Here is a 14,476-nt window from a genome sequence, read left to right as displayed (position 1 = left end):
TCCTGATGATAGGGCCAATGATCAAATGATCATTTCTGACTAGTAAGACATCTACTTGGTGGTTAAAGGGTAGTAACTTATTAGCAAATATCTGACAAAGCTGACAGGTTTAATTCTGACTGATGGAGAAGACAAAGAGCTCATTATTTGGCAAGCAACAGGTCACTCATGCCCTTTTTTATTTTGATAGAGTTGCTTAATTATATTGTTAATGTGTCTTGATCTAATAAATAACCATTCATGACCTTTTTAAAAGCAGGCCCTTTATAAGGTAGTCTTATTGTAAAGTGGTACTGAAAGGGTTTCACTCATTCAGCTTTAAAAATGAAACATGGATCTTTTTTAAAAATCACCGTCCAAAGTCAGGATCATTTTGTTAGCCCTGTAGGTTAGGCTGAGACAGACTTGATAAAATTAGAAAAAGTCAAAGAAGGATGGAATATAGACAGATCTGCTCACCTCTCTCCTTCAGATGCTAATTCATGTCTCTTTTTTTCTGCCTACCTCTCCACCCATCCATCTATCTATCAGTCTTCCATCCATCTCTTTATCTGTCCTGTCCAGTGAAAGGTGAGAAAGTCCAGGCCTTCATGCCTAATTGAGCTTATTAGAGGAAGTCCTGCGCTGGCACTTTTGATTAATTGGTCCAATGAGAGCGATAGAACTTTTAAAGAGAGACGGAAAGAGATGGACAGAGATGGAAAGAGACGGAGAGAGGCAGAGATTGAATGATATAGAGGGGAGGTGGAAAGTTAGAAGTCCGTTCAGGAGCTGTCTGACTGCAGTATGTCTTTACAAGCTTCAGTGAGTTGAAGTTTCAAAGACTCCAAGATGCAGTCAACCGAAGTGGAAAAACCTGAACAACTTAAAGAGATTAAACTGCAAACCACGTGTCTGTCAAATCTTACCTGAATCACTCAGTTTGGCTGAACTGTGGAAGATCTGGGGAAACCAATCAGAAGTTAGCTCTGCAACTTAACCCCTTAACCCCTTAAATGGCCAGGATCGCCAGCAGGCCCAAGTTTTAATACACACTGCTATAACCTAAGAATAGCTCTTTCGGTTGGCATTGAAGTACCTGTAATTACTGAATAATAAGCCTTAAGGGCTTAAGGGATTAACCTGTAGTGGTCTGTATAAGGGTATACTAAGGGGGGGGAAGTTTAGTTTGACCAGCATCTGGAGGCTAAATTTTACATACCACCATTCAAGCTGGGGATGCATTGATACCATTTTTTCAGACTGAGAGTAAGAAAATGTTTTAGCACTCAACAATACTGAGCCCAATACCATAGTGAATTACATACTTACAATGAAGTAGTGGCATAAACGACCATGATTAACAATTAAATAATTATAATCTATCTGATTTTAAATGAAGTGCATTAGCTAGATATGCTACATTAGTTACCTTGGATCACGTAGCACTGCAGTAGAGAAGAGCAGGTTTTGTTTCACATCAGAAGAGCACTTCTGTACAGCTATAAATAAAGTATGTTTCATAGTTTTGATGCTTTTCATCTGTCTCTTTCAACAACAATCTCTGTAGCACAGTGACAGCAAGAATCATGAGGCTAATCCAAAGATTTCATGTTTTGTTGAAGTCTTTTTGGCTGTTTGAGCTGCAGTTGAGCTCTGTCTGCAGACAAGTTCAAATGAACCTGTTTCTTTCAAATCAACACATTGAGCACTGAGTACTGAACAAAAACGCTGAGAATCTGAGCTAGAGCAGCTCAGCTAACCAAACTGTAGACTGAAATATATACGGTAAGACAACACAGTCTCTCTACAGCCTATTTTACAAAGACAGTTTGAAGAATCAATGTATCAACGTTTACACCGGGCTATTAATCAAACAGACTGAAGTCATTAAATACGGATTTTGGTAGCAAATGTAAACTTTTTTTTCACCTCCGTTTTGCTAGCCTACATGTCTTCACCAGTATTGGGGAAGTGGTTGTGATTGTGTTTGTGTGTGTTTAAGAACAGGCTAAAATCACGCAGTGTGGAATATGCCAAGTCAAAATGTTTAACTTTCTGGGGTCCTAAATGTTTCTTTGTGATAATACAGTGCAGAAATATGGTTCAAACATTTCCTGAATCTTTAGGGTCGCCCTTTCCATTCCATCATATCTTAAGGTCATATGGGACTCACATCTGGAATGATGAGGCTATGAAGTGGGGTTGATACATGTTCTCTGCCTCTCACTCTGTATAATTGGTGGATTTGTTTGTCCGTCTACATTTTGTGTGAAACTGACCAATGGACACAGGAAATCACTAAGGACTTCTCAATTGCCAAAAACATTGAGTTTGTTTCATTGAATTTGTTCATTAGCATGGCAGTGTACACTACATTCTTAAAAAAGAAAGTGCTTTAAAGGTTCTTTAGTAAAGAAAATGGTTCTACACAAAGCCTTGAACGCTCAATGAACCCTTGCATGATTAAATGGTTCTTTGCATCATGAAAGCGTTCTTCAAATTTATGGAAAATGTGCTGTAGATGATACTATATAGAACCATTTTGAAAACAGTTCTTCTATTGTTACAATGCCAACCTTTTTTGAAAAGGGCTCTATGTAGCACCCAACAAAACCCTATTAGGTTTTATATATAAAACCCTTCTGTGTGCAATGGAGGAACCCTTTTCAAAAAGGTTCTATATAGAACTGTCTATAGCACATTCATGCACATTTTCCATCAATCTGAAGAACACTTTCATGATGCAGTGAACCATTTGATCATGTAAATAGTTCTTTGAGCTGTTCTATTTAGAACCTTTTTCTTTACTAAAGAACCCTTAAAGCATCATCTTTTTAAGAATGTAGGCTTATGTCACTGGTGTCAGTGAATATTGGATGCTGGTATTGGTGCCTTTCTATGAGGCAGAGTATGAGTAAATGAGCGTAGTATTTGACCGATTCCCGTTACCAGTATCGCTATCAATGCATGTTTAATTTAAATGTAAAACTAGTTGAAAATGAACACCTGAAGTTAGAGTTACCATATTTCTATTTAGCTAATGGCTCATGAATCAATCTAAAACAAACAAGCAAGCAAAATATACAATATTATTAATGAAACAATGTTGTGTATTTTCAGAAAGATAGTCAGTATATCAATTTCTTCAATGATTATAGTACAGTAAATATTTCATTTTTAAATTTAAAATTTAAAAATTGTATTTTCTGGAAGGTGTTGCATCTATCTTAAAAGTTCAGTCTTAGAAGCTGGTTGCATTTTCTGCTTCTCACAATCCACATAATCACAAATACATCCAATAATGTTGAAATCTGGACTCTGGGATGGACAGTCCATTGTTCTAAGAACATCAGCATTTTCTATGATTTGCTCATTTTCTTCTTTTTGTCTATTTCCTTTTTTTTAATATAATTTCATGATTAATGGAGCAATGTAAGTGCTCCAACATTGCTTGGAATAAAATCTCTTTGCAGCAACTTCTCTTCAAAGTTAAGAAAGTGTTTGACCTCTCCTGTAAAGTTATTATTTTGGAGATACTTGTTTTTCTTTGAGCAGCAACATTATGCAAGTTTATTACCTTATATTTAATCTTCTCAGATATCTCTCCTGAAAATGAATAATTTGTAATTAATGGACATTTTGACTGGAGATTAAATGCAAAGGGAAATCAAACAAAAGGCTTGTCTCTGACCTTTGCACAGCACTATGTATAAAACTGCCTCAATCTCAATGTCCTAACATTGTATACACACTTTTTTTACATATCACAATTTATCATAAGCATCATACCATCAGAAACATTTATGCATTGCAGAAAGCTGTTTACACAGCCGTGCTCCTTCTTCTTAGTGCATATGACACTGTAATCAAAGAGCATACACAAACCCATCACTAATTCAGCACATTAACTCCAGTTCATAATGAATGTAACAAATATGTTTATCGACAGACTTATTCCAGAGCGTTCTCATTCAGCAGCATTCATGTAAACACAATTAAGCACATTAGAATATTATACTGGCTTTTGCAGCAAAGTTGCCAGGAAAAATCTGTAAATGCACCGAAAATCCTTTCATTAACAGTTATTTGCATGCTTTTAATCACTCATCACTCAATAACTCATTTTTTTAATAACAAATTCATAATAATTTAAACTTTTTTTGTTTGTCCACCCAACGACCGCTGGGATAGGCTCCAGCAAACCCTGGAACCACAGGGCTGCCAGAACCACAGTGGCGAGCGAGCAATTGCCCCACCACTTTTCAAAGTACTGTGGCGACGCCCTACTACTTTTTGAGTTCAGGACACACACATAAAAACCTCCACTTTCCCTAAGCGGCATAAAGCACTGACCAGCATGAACAGACTGAGTAAAACTTGGCAGTGGGGATTCTGATTGGCAGAGCTGTTTGAGCTGGGAGGCGCTTTCAGACCTGCCTTGGCTGGTGCGGACCTGTCCAACTTTTTTCTTTAGTTCAGTTTTGACATGTGGCTCCACCCGAATTCAGGCAGCACCAAACGAGTGAACTGTGCTTTTTTTCTGTGTTTTTTTTCACTCTGTTCTGTTTGCACAATCTACAAAACAAGCCATAAAATAATGATATGCATTTGATTTTGGATCGTGGAGCATATTTTTGGCCAAGCATCAGCGACCTGATCGGTTAAATTTAATTTGGTATTCACAAAGATGATAAGCATCTCTATTATCTGTATTTATATTTTCCTGGTGGTGAATATGAGAATACCAGAGCGCTTGCATCCCTGCAAAACGTTTGATCAATAAACAAACACCCATGTGTTTGTCCTCTTTAGCCCTTGCAGTCCATTATCCAAATCAGAGGAAAGAGATAAAATATCACAAAATCAAACTGTGGTTCAGTCTTTAGAAAATGAACTGGGTATGAAAGCAGCCTGATGTTCTTCAGAGATGTTAGCTAACAAATACTGCTAGGCTGCACCTACTGAAGCAGCATCAAAACAAACACTAACACTGATCATGATCAGGTTCAGAGGTGGGTAGAAGAGCATAAATCAATACTCAAGTAAAAGTATTGATACTTGCATAAAATAATTAAGAAAAAGTAAAAGTACTTTCCCCAAAACAACTTGAGTAGAAATACAAAAGAAGCAGGTTAAACATCTACTGACATACTGAGTGCAGTGAAACTTCGTACTACGTCCAGCATTTATCAGCACAGGATCTGAAGATTGTGCGGCTCTGTTCTTCTCTTTTTGGGATTCTTTTGGTCTAAAATACAAAGCTCCAAAGTCAGAGATGTAACCAGTCACAAAGCAGTATAAATAAGACCACCTTCAAAACAAAGTGAAATTAAACACAAAAAATTGAAGTAGTAAAAGTGTAGCTAAAGTGTAACAGTGTAAAAAGATTCCTTTACTCAATTTAGTAAAAGTAATATGATATGAAAATACTTAGGAGAGTAAAAATCCATCAATATTTTACCGAAGTACACGTACTTGAGTAAATGTAACTAGTTACTACCCACCTCTGAATAGATTTGTAAAGACATGTCATTAGCATGAGATTAATGGCAATTTAAGTCAGTGGCCTAATTGCATTGCATCTCTCAGCCAACCAGCTTTTTTTTTTTGAAACGATATGTTTTGCCCCAGCCTTCCACCCAATGACTGTTGGGACAGCTGCTTCAGATCAGAAAAAAACAGAAAAAAGTGTTTCTGTCCATCCTTCTACTGTGAGAAGACAACTCAGCACTATGAGTCTGAAAGGAGGTGTAGCTGTCAAGAAGCTCTTACTGAGACAAATAGAAAATTCGCAAAACAAACAAAGAAGCTGTTGGTGTTCTCAGAACAAAGGACTAACCACCCCAGAGTCCAGAACTGAACTCTTTAAATGTATATGGGATTACTTGGAAAATGCAACCAACTTTGAATACTAAACTTTGGAGGTGTGGAAAAACATCCCACAGGTTTCTTTGAAAAACTAAAACCATGTTTCCTTAAAAGAATGGAAGCTGTAATAAAGGCATAAGGTGGAAACACTAAATATTGAATATCTGACTTTTGCACAGTACTGTAATTTTGTGGAGAGTTCCATACATGAAGAAAAGGAATATGTATTGTAATTTTACAGAACTGTCCATTACAGCAGTGAAAAAACTGTACACTTACAAAATAGCACTTTTACATAATTCATTCTAAAAGAAACTGAAAAACAGCAATTGTGTTGAAGTTTATGTCAATTCAAAGCACCATTTTTCTTGTGTGTTAATTTGTGCTGGACGTTTGCTGCCAGAATGCTTCTTTCGTGGTTGTTTTCAGTGCAACAGCTCGAATCAAACAATAAAAAGTCACACAACACATAAGTATATAACCCTAATCTACTGACCCTCAAGCACATAGAGTCTGATCAACTGTGTTTTGTCTGAATGTGTTACAAAGTGTTGGTGTAGGAGTCAGGAATGGGTTTTGTACTGAATCAACCAGTGTGCTTCAGTTGATTTCTGAAGGAAAAAAAGTTGTCACTAACATATCTTCCACATAAGGCGACTCCTGCTGAATTATTTAGAAGCTTCTCTGCTGCCTACAACACTGTGTGGGCAGGTGGAATTTCTGGAGAAAAACTGAAAACATCTGAAGATGTTTTCAGGGTTGTTGGTTTTGGGTTTTCCATGATGATGTTTCATTGTCTAGAAAGCCAGACCCACAAAAAAAAAAAAAAATGTATAGACTCCTTTCTTTCCCTTCACACTTCCAAACCAAAACACTAATGACCGAATACAAGCTAAACAGATCTTTTATTGTCTCTCCAGTGGCAGCATTATGTCATCAGAGATAAGTATAGTCAGGTCAATAAACGTTTGGACATTGACAAATGTATTGTTATTTTAGCTGTCTATCACAGCAGATTGGAGTCATAATTAAATAAAACAGTGAACATCAGCTCAAAGTGCAGATTTGCAGCTTTAATTTGGGTGTTCATATCCAAATCCGATCAACAGTGTGGAAATTACAACCAATTACAAATAAAAGAGTCAATTTGTTGCCTTTAACTCTTAATATGAAGTCTAAAGAGCTGTCACTGCATGTGAAGCAAACTCTCTTTGGGTCATACAATCAAATCAAACCCATAAGAGATATAGCAATAAATAAATAAATAAATAAATAAATGCATACATACATACATAAAAGTGTAACCAAATTGACTTTTTGGTACATTGTTAAAAATAAAGAACCCACTTTCTCTGGTGGGCTCAGAAACACCAAAAGACAATGGAAAACAGCTGTAGTGGATGCAATCAAGCGTGCATTTCACTCATTGAAGATAAAACCTAAATGCCTGGAAAACAAGCAGGAACGGAACACAGCTGCAGTGAAGGCCTGGCAGAACATCACCAGGGAAGAAACCCAGCATCTCATGGGTTCCAGACTTCAGGCAGCCATTGACTTTTGTGCACTTTACTGCCATTTTAACCTCCTCCACTCTTAAAACTAATGGGTTACAGCTGGGTCCTCTGAACAAAAACTGTTCCCAAATGTGTTACTGACATTACTTTCTCCTTCATAGAGGCACACAAACAATTACACAAACACACCTTAGCTGCCTTGCAAATTCCTTTCTCATGTGTCTAAAATAGCTAAAGACAATTTCATTTATAAGATAACCAAATTGCATAATCAAGGGGAAAAAGGGCAAGAAGGGAAATAAAAATTCTAAAACTAAACTTATTGAAAGATATAGAAAAAATGGGACTCCTAGCAAAAGACAGGAGAAAAGTCCTGCGTCAGAGGCATCTGAAAGAAGGGTGTGTGGAGTCAATATTGTTTAAAAAATGTAATTGCAATAGATTATGGTACAATTATGTTCTTCTACTTAAGTTACTGAAGACGTACTCTTTTGGGGTGCCACATCAGTGACGGTGTGTATAATAAACAAATAAAAGTGCTCTGGAAAACATTTCATTCATCTATTTATTGCTTACTAAAGTAGTAATGAGTAGCCAATTAATTTGAAATTTTTTGACAACAACATTACATTACAATATAATAAAGGCATCACCAAGGCAAACCTAAAATAAAATGAATAAAAACAACAATTAACAATTAGATAATTATCATGTCATTTTTTAGTTAGTACAAGTTGTTACCAGTATTTTACCATTTTACTGCAGATTTCTTACCAGTTACTGATGTGCAAAGTGCTACCAGTGTTTTCATGTTACAAATGTTTCATCCTGTATAACTCAAATTCTAGCTGTCTGAGTCATTTTACATCTCTTATATTTGGCACTAGAGACTCATAAATTGCCTGTATATCTTCTGTAGATTGCACTGTGTCCTTTTTACAAGCAGAAACTAAATAAAATAAGAAAAAGATGCTCAAGAACCCCTTAAAGGTGCAACGTACACTTTCAATTCAGTATGTTTTATGTTTTGCTGTTGAGTTCAAATATCAACAGTTGTTCTCCAGTATACTGCGCCTTTAACTTGAACAGGCCCATTACATCCTAAGATGTGTTATTCAGTAACTACATGGAAAACAGCTAAACCATTCTTAAATTATAGAAGTGAGGATGGAGGCCTGGGCCTGCATTTGATTCCTGAGTATTTCATGAGTTAAACTGTCATTTCATCACCTGGATTACAGGGCAGCTTGAATTTCTGAGAAGAAATTGTTCAGCTGGTCATCAAACCTTAACTGTACCTTTTTTATATATTTAAAATAGTTTTAGAAATAAATCCATACATAGGTATCAATCAGAGGTGTATAAAGTTTTGACTGGTAGTGAATATGAAGGTGCTGATTTAGAATTCTTCTAGGGAGGACTCATTTGCTGGAGTGTTCTTTTTTTAATTTGCTGCTCTTTTGGCTGCTTTCTGATTCAGCAAGCTCAGTCACAAAACACACACTTTTAAACTCCGTTCAACACAGACACACTGGCGTCAACCCTCCCACGGTGCTCTTTCTGCTCCACTGCCATGGCAACACACACTCCGCGCCAATCAACACCTGTTAGTGGTTTGGTGTTAATGTTTACTTAACAAGGGGAATCTCTCAGAGTGGCTCATTTCTGTTATTTAAATGCTTGGGAATAGAGCTGGAGTGACCTGTTCAAATATGTGCCAAAATATCCCTCTTTACTTTCTCCCTTGTGCACTGGTAATTGTTGCCTTTTTGCATAAAAACTGTTGAAAAACCTCTTCCTCTACAATGAAGCTTGTGTGTATGTGTGTTTGTGTGCATATAACAAAACACAGACTGCAGACTGATCCTCTTTTTCTGTTTTGTAACTTTTTGTTGTTCATACTAGCAAACCTTTGAATATGCACAGTGAGCCAGACTCATGGAAAAACCTACAGTACAGGTGGACTTTTGTTCACTAAGGTACAACCAATGAAAATGTACCATCAAAGGTACAACAATGGTCTTTAGGTCCAATCGTGTATTAAACCTGCTACGTGTTCAGTGACCTCTCAGGTCAACATCTACAGATATCAACTTGGACTCCAAATAAAGTGAAAAACAACTGAATTCAGCAGACTACAAACAAATTTTATTTGCATAGTTAAATAAAAGTCTCTTGATAATCTACTGAATGTATTCACTGCTGCTACATCATTGGTATGTTGTTAATATGTTACTGAGAGTCTGTTGAGTGTTTATTTAATTTAAAAAAGGATCATTTAACCCCATGTCACCCAAAGTTTTTGATTAGTATTTCCATGTTGCTAAAAAAATGAATGAACTCTGCCATCTCATTCTAAAGACACAAATACTTTTTTTTTAAGTGTTGAATTCTCTAATAAATTGAAAATGGAAACATTAACTCATGAACATACCATTACAAAATGATCTATAATAATATGTAAGCTCTAAAAGATTCTGTAATTCTGACAATTACTAAAGTTTACTACAGGATTTCTGCTAGTGGCCCTACACTCTCCGACAAAGGTACTAAACTGTCCCTGGGGTGATACTACACTTGTCACTGGGGTGGTACCCTCAAGAATACATCTCGAGTACCTTTAGTTAGGAAACATAATTGTACCTTATTTCATAGCAGTCAAATGATTTAAGTTGTAGGGACTCCACACACCCTGTCTTTGGGCTTAGAAGAAATAAAGGAGCTGTTAAGTTAGCAAACAAACTAGCATAAGTTTTACTATTTTTAGATTAGTTTCCTGTGGCTTTCTACAGCAGTGTTGACTACCTTAATTATTGTCAGCATGTACTACAAAGAAAATGTATTTTTGCCCATAAACTAGACATGAGAAGAGTATATGAATGTTATGTAACAGTGGTTAGTGAGCCTCACTGATAAATATTCAATCTTTCTTGTTCAAGAAGTAGAATGCTTTATAAAATAAGCCAGATATATAAGAGCAAATGCTGAAAAGAAAAATAAATAAGCACGTTTAACTGTAATGAATCTGTTTTATCTTTTGTTTTTCATAATGGAGATGAAGATCGTGGGGTGACCCAGATTTCTTTGAGGTTTTAGTTTCTCTTAATTACCGCTTATTTACTTATTTTTCATCATTTCTCTTCAGTTCAGGCATTTTTGTTAGAACATGTTATCTCAATGCTAAAGCATAGGCTTGGATACATATAACGTGTTTTTGTTTTGTTCATTATGGTGATATTTTATGTTAAAACTTGCCAGTAAAACTGGTCTTGCTGTGATAAAAGTAAACAGGTGGTGACTTTAAGCTTAGCAGGCGATAACTAGGTGCTCAGTACAGAGCCTGTCTAAGGGGAGCCTGATAACTTCCTATTTCTCCCATTATTTCAAAAACATGACTGCAAAACACTAAAGGGCACCTGTGAGTGAGTCCTCAGTGAATGGGGTGAATGAAGCTAAATGGCAAAAAACTAGAAAGCTTCCTTAAATTTTGGAAAGTATAGGAATGTATTCCTTACCTGTATCTTTCTCTTTTTTACAGCACACAGGTTTGGGGCAGTAGCATGCTGGCATTACTTCTAATGAGTGTTGAGTGGTTGGTGAGCTGGTTGGCATCAAATTACAAAAACAGAATGTTGGTTATGTTACCAGGTCACAACACAAGCAGACTACAACAGCTAAGTTGGCAGTGCAGATGCAGTGTATGTGTTCTCATAATGTAGGTAATTACACACCTACTTTTACAATCTTGTTGGAAATACAGCAGTTCATACAAATGTAATTACCCTTACCCTACAGATGTGTAATTACATAGGACAAAATATGTTCTTACAACTATCAAGATATACTTGTGTAATTCAGTAAAAACATGTGTATTTACATCAGCTATCCTACTGTAGTCCATCTGTAACAGTAAAGAAATCAGTAGTTACATTGTTGTTTCAGGTATTATTAACTTGTAACTATATATTTATAACAGACGCTTAATAAAAGTGGGACAGACTATATTTTTTTAACTGTTGTATTGGAAACAAGTGATTAATGATGCTATATTATTGATATGTGTGTCTCACTCTGACACAGACAGTCATGTTACTGTATTTTTTAATAAGTAGATGATAAAATCGCCTCATTTTTCTTTTGCTCAAGTGGTCTCCAGTGTGTTGCTGCAACAAGATACAGCCAAACATCTAATAACACACTCTGATGCCACTACTGATGGGGGTCCGAATGTGTGTATAATTGTACGTGTATCATTGCATCTGTATATATGAGCGCTTGTTCGCAGTTTTGTATTTTTCTGTTTGTGTACAATATGTTGCACAAATGTGCATGCAAATATTTTTTTCCCCATATACACACATTTACATAATCAGACAGTTAGGCTTTGGGCTGCGTGCAGCTGTGTTTAATGACCACAGATGAGCCGTACATTAAAACACTCAGACAGAGCAGTGCATTTCCAGTCAAGGAAGACGTAACTTTGCACTGAAACATTATGGACAACACTCCAAAAGGATATACAGGAGGTGAGTTTATTACTGTCAGACTGCAAATACTGCTGGCACAGTGCCAACACCTAACATAGCACATTCAGAGTCCAGATTAAGACCAGCCTTAAAGATAGGAATCTTTCAGGAAAGATCAGTCCAGGTCTAGGCTCTTGAGTGGCACAACTGTCTAAAAATTGGCCTTATTTTCAGGAGATCATAACTTCCACGGCGATGCCACAGCCTTCCGTGGCAAGACAGCATTATTGGCCTTGCTCGTTCTAGGTGGAAGGATGGCCCTGATAGTCTAGGGCTATGTCTAAATTGGGGAAAATGGCCAAAAGATTAATCTAGAACAATGAAAAAAATAAACAGATATGTCTATGTCTAAATTGGGTAGAGAAATGGGCAAAACATCAGATTAATCCAGGTCTATGTCTAAATTGAAGAGAAAAATGGGCAACGAAAAACAGATTAGTCTACGTCTATGTTTAAAATGGGGAGAAAATTGAGCAAAACAACAGATTTGTCTAAGTCTGTGTCTAGATTGGGGAGAAAAATGGGCAAAAAAAACAGATGAGTCACAGTCTATTTCTAGATTTGTGAGAAAAATGGAAAAAACAGGTTAGCCCAGTTCTATGTCTAAATCGGGGAGAAAAAAGAATAAAAATCGCCTAATCTGCTAACTGAGTCCATCACCATTACCTTTTAATGCACATTCAGAACACGAATGCTGTCCGGATGTCACAGTAAGGTCAGTTTTATATGAAAAATGCCTTTCCTGCTTTGAGTAACTGATGAGTTCTGAGTGTGATATTTATCTAAAAGCTGATCTGTGTGCAGAAATGCAGAAATACAACTCCAACCTGCAGAACAAACACACACTCCTACACCACGCACTAATGTAGAGAGAAAACAAACACACCTAAAAACCGAAAGAGTGAGAAAAAGGAATGAATAGCCAGACAGACCATTTATTTATTTTTCTGTGCCAGAAAAAAAAGTCAGAAAACATATTTAACAAAAAATAAGCCTAAATATAACAATACATTTTTCAGTATTTAGTTTGTCCACCCTTTGCCTTAGGTAGCTGCCCTATTACAGCTGCCATTCGTTGCAATATGCAGGGATTTTTTCAACCCCCACAAAGTTAAGTCTTGGTTGCAATATCTGGTTCTTATGGTTCAAGTAATTCTATATACATTCAGTGATGTTGAGATCTGGACTCTAGGGTGGTCAGTCTGTTGGTCTGAGAACATCAGCAGTTTTTTCTCGTTTGCAAATGTTCTACTTTTTTGTCTTTTTTTGTTCATGACAGCTACACATCCTTTCAGACTCATAGTGTTGGAAGGATTGTATTGGAAATTATTGGAAAGTATTGCAGCTAGAGTGAAATATGGATGAATAGAAAGATAGATAAATAACTATATGCATGTAAAGGGATAGTAACTGTAGATATATATATATAGATAGATAGATAGATAGATAGATAGATGCAGTGATGTAGGCTCTCAGGAACTGCTCGTGTGATTAATCTGCTCTGTTCTTGGTTGTGTCGTTTCATCTCTCTGCACCGTGTCAGCGCCTCCTTTACCTGTCAGTGTGATTCTGCTGAGCTGGACACTCTGAAAGGAAAGTCTAACGCACGATCACTCTGCCCTTTACACTCGTCTGCAACTCATCCCGCTCTTCTGTCCTTACACAGCCTGAGCCCTGTACTGTACCACTTCAGCAGAGACCCCCACTGCTTTAAGTATTCCCTTTCAGAGGAGCTGAGAGAGAGAGAGACAGAGGGATAGAAAGGTGAGAGAGGGAGATAGACCGATAATAAGGGGAGAGACTGACAGGGAGAAGGAGGAGGGGGACGAGAAAGAGACAAAGACAATGTCCCAGAGAGAGAAGAGAGGAAGGAAGAGAAGAGGGAGGGAAAGTAAGAGATAGAGAGAGGGAGATATGTAGGGAGAGAGAGAGAGAGAGAGAGAGAGAGAGAGAGAGAGAGAGAGAGAGAGTGAGACAGAGGAAGAGAAAGAAGGGAGGGAGAAAGAGATCGAAACGGAAAGAAAGTCATATAAAGAGAGAGATAAACAGAAGAAAGAGAGAGAGAAAGAAAGAAAGAGTGTGTGTGTCTCATCTCCTTCATGCGTAACGTTTTGTTCCCTTAACTGCAAAGGGGCTATTATATTCTCTCTCTCTCTTTCTTTCTCTCTCCTTTTAATAACCTCATGTCATCATCTCGCTGCCTTTCATATCATCCTCACATTTGTCATTTCTTCTCTAGTGTCCAAACACAGCTTCCTTCATTATTCTGTGATTAAAAGGTCACGTTTCAGTCATGCCGACCTTCAGCCTGCTCTCAGATTTCAGCCATGCAAGTCATGTTCTCTCTCTCTGTCCTCTGGACCTCCGCTTTAACACATCTGGGTTAAATGTTCTGTGGTGGGTATTGCCTGGAAATGGCCAGTGTCAGATATCAGAGTGATGTCAGTGCTGGAGAAATGACCACATCTGAACTGTGCCAGTGTTGTATTCAGTGCATTGGCTGGTTCCTAAAGGGTTCTTGGTTTGGATGCATAAAAAAAAAAAATAAAATAAATAAAAATGCTACAGAATCTTTACAACAGTGGT

Source organism: Colossoma macropomum, unplaced genomic scaffold (assembly GCF_904425465.1).
Source record: "Colossoma macropomum unplaced genomic scaffold, Colossoma_macropomum, whole genome shotgun sequence".
NCBI lineage: Eukaryota > Metazoa > Chordata > Actinopteri > Characiformes > Serrasalmidae > Colossoma > Colossoma macropomum.
This window is presented reverse-complemented; position numbering follows the sequence as displayed.